This window comes from Molothrus aeneus, chromosome 5, assembly GCF_037042795.1.
Source record: "Molothrus aeneus isolate 106 chromosome 5, BPBGC_Maene_1.0, whole genome shotgun sequence".
NCBI lineage: Eukaryota > Metazoa > Chordata > Aves > Passeriformes > Icteridae > Molothrus > Molothrus aeneus.
The window spans coordinates 67,610,718-67,614,020 of record NC_089650.1 but is presented as its reverse complement, the minus strand read 5'-3'; the positions used below and the strand labels follow the sequence as shown (position 1 = coordinate 67,614,020).

The 3,303-nt window shown below is 49.1% G+C and overlaps 1 non-coding gene across 1 annotated transcript; it reads left to right on the top strand.

The window, feature by feature from the left end:
• The first annotated feature begins 889 nt into the window (after positions 1-889).
• On the top strand, positions 890-1,004 carry LOC136557390 (U5 spliceosomal RNA). The gene has a single exon (XR_010783763.1). It is a non-coding gene; the product is annotated as a U5 spliceosomal RNA (small nuclear RNA).
• The last annotated feature ends 2,299 nt before the right edge of the window (positions 1,005-3,303 follow it).

Genomic DNA, 3,303 nt, shown 5'->3' with positions numbered 1-3,303 from the left:
CTCTCCTGATGTCTCTCCAAGCACTGGATGCTCCCTTGCAGGCACAGACATCAGAGCAGGGTGTCCCCCCTTCTGCCATGCCCAGATGAGAAATGATTCTCCTCATCTCGCTCACCACGTCCCGGTTCTGCATCCAGGGGCTGAGTCAGCCCTGCTCAGGGATCTCAGGCTTTGCTCTGAGGTTTTTTTCTCAAATCATTGCATTGGAGTTGCTGCCTTCCAGCACAGATTCTCCCGCTCCTGCCCATGCTCCAAGAGATTTTTTTTTTAATTAAAATAAACCTTTGCAGGGGTCTGTGCCCTGGGACCATCTAACTCAAGGCATGGAGCTGATGTGACCCTGCCAGCAGCCCAGTCACAAAGATTGTCACCACAGAGACCCAAAAAAGTCGCATTTTCTGCATCAGCAGGGGCTCTCAGGATTTCCCTGGATACCTGGCAGTGTCCAAGGCCAGGCTGGACAGGGTTTGGAGCAGCCTGGGACAGTGGAAGGTGTCCCTGCCATGGCAGGGATGGCACTGGGTGGGATTTAAGGTCCCTTCCCACCCAAACCCTCCTGGGATTCTGTGTTGGTTGGAACAGGAGCTGAGCTGAGCCAGCCCAGGCACAAAAGGCATTTGTCTCATGTTCCCCTAGAGCTCATTACCTATGTCTCATTAGTATTCAGCTAATTTGCATACCCAGGGTGCACCGCGGGCCAGTTGCACAGCTCTGCTCACAATTCCCATTTTTGCCATGGGAACACTTGGGTGGGGACACAGCACAGGCTGTGACACTGCCAGGGGACCCGTCTGGGGACAGCACAAGGTCAAACTGGGGGTGGCACAGGTCACCCTGTCCTGTAGAGGAACATCCATGCAGGGCAGGGTCTGGGGAGGGACACAAGGGCATCCTCTGGTTTCTCTTCAGATCGAAGAAATCTTTCGCCTTTTACTAAAGATTTCCGTGGAGAGGAACAGTCACGAGTGACTGGGAATTTTTGGTGGCTCTGCTTTGGCAGAGCTGCTCTTTTGTGGTCAAAAAACAGAGTAGATCTAGTACACTTAATAGCACAAAGTGTTGTAGAGAGGAGGTTACGATGGGTTGGGTGGTAACCCAGGCTGTTCCAGCTGAGGGAATGAATTATTTGTGCTTAGGATCCTCCACTCTTGGGAAGGATGAAAGTTTGACAAGAAGGTCTCACAGAGATGTGTGCTTAGCAGAAAGATTTTAAAATGTAGAGTCTGATGAAGGAGTAAAAAAGAAAGCAAGTTTTGATATAGAAGAAAAGAATTGCTGATAACCAAGGAGGCAAAGGGTGTGTTAGTTAGAAGGGGTTTTATGGCTTAGAACAAAGGATAAACCCACCCCAAACAAGAAGATGTTTTTACCAAGCACAAAGAGAGCACAGGCAAACAAGGCAGCAAATGGTGCAAGTAGAAAAAAGTCTCAGAATTTTCCACTGCAAGAAAACTGAAAAACAACTTCTAGCTTAAACTGTAATGCACTAACTTGGAGTGATTGGAGAACAGTAACATGAATATGGTAATTACAGTAGTTATGACAGGCTGTAGATAACAGTTCAGGTATAGATTGGTTCTACTGCATGAAGATGCTCAGCAAAGAAAAGTCTATAATGCCCTGTAACCAAAACCAAAGGGTCTGCAGGGCTGCCTGCAGCTGGAGCTGACAGCTGTGGGCACAGCTCTGTCACCCACAGCCCTGGGCTGCTGTGACACCCTGGATGCAATAAACTGCATTTTGGATACAATAAACTGCATTTTGGATACAATAAACTGCATTTTGCAGAACCCCTGGAGGCCCACATCTCTCATTCAGGCTCTTACACTCCCCCCTGGACCTCTTGCAGTGATTCCAGAGGAGACTTCAGAGATGCTGGAGCCCCTCTGCTCTGGAGCTGGGGGTGCTCACCTGGAGAGGAGGAGGCTCCAGGGAGAGCTCAGAGCCCCTGCCAGGGCCCAAAGGGGCTTATGTAAAAGGAGGTGTGTGACTTTTTACCGCAGCAGATACTGATAGTATGAGGGGAAATGGTTTTAAACTAAAACTGGGAGATTTAGGTGGGATATTGGGTAGAAATTCTTTATTGTGAGGGTGGGCAGAGAAGCTGTGGCTGCCCCTGGATCCCTGGCAGTGCCCAAGGCCAGGCTGGACAGGGCTTGGAGCAGCCTGGGACAGTGGAAGGTGTCTCTGCCATGGCAGGGGTGGCACTGGGTGGGCTTTAAGGTTCCTTCCAACCCAAACCATTCCTTGGCTCTGCTTTTACCTCCGAAGCAGCCCCTGGTGCCAAGGGAAAGAAATAGCTCCTCCTAAAGTGATGTACATCCAAAATTATGGGTAAGATTTGCCAAGTTAAGGTTGTGTGTTTACCAAAGTGGAACCTTTATCTTGAATTCAGTATGCCCACTCTTTGGGACCGTTTTCACCCCAATTAATGGTGAAAGGAAGGGAAAGAAAAGGAATACTTTGGACCATTCACACCCCTCTCCTTCAAGAAATGAGTTTCCTGCCTTTATTTTTTGCCTGCCTTCATTTCCTGCCTTGATTCCCCCAAAATTTTCTGTTTACACAAGTGAAACCCAGGGTGCCCAATTTTCCCTCCCAGAAAACCCCTCCATGTCTGGGTGAAGTGTGGCATCTGTCTGAGAGCACAGGGAAATGTTTTCATGTGTTCACAGCAGCCCAGAGTCAGGTCCTGCTGCATTAATTGTGACACTGAGCATAGCACTGAATTTATTTGGAATAATAAAGGGAAGTCTCCCAAGTGGGAAGTGTCCAGGGCACACTACAGACCCTGAATGAGATGCCTGGCTTGCAAGGTCCTGGCTTGAAGTGTTTGGCTGCCAACAAATCATTGCTGGCATCTTGGCAGTGCTGTGAACACCACAGACATCCCATCTTTTCCTTTGGCTCCTGCCCTGGGAGCCTCTCTTGTCATCATCTCTTGGTCATTCTCCACAGACACAGTTTGGATGCATTTGTGGCTGTGGTTGTGGTCACCTTGCTGTTCTGGAGGCCGTAAAAATCACCTTGGAGACCTGCATGGACATCCCTGGTGAGTGGAAAAGGCTGGAGGGAAAGATGCTTGGGTTTACAGGCTGTTAAAAATGAAAATAAACTGTGTTGCATTGGATCTGTGGGAGGTGGATGATTGTTCTCTGCAAAGGCAGAGTTTGGAGGGAGAAAACATTCCCACATCTGCTGTGGGACCTGCAAACAGTCCCTCTATGGCACAGAGTCAGAGCCACTCATCCCTCACATGAGTGGGATGAGGTGGAACAGAAATCCAGAGGAATTTGCATCACC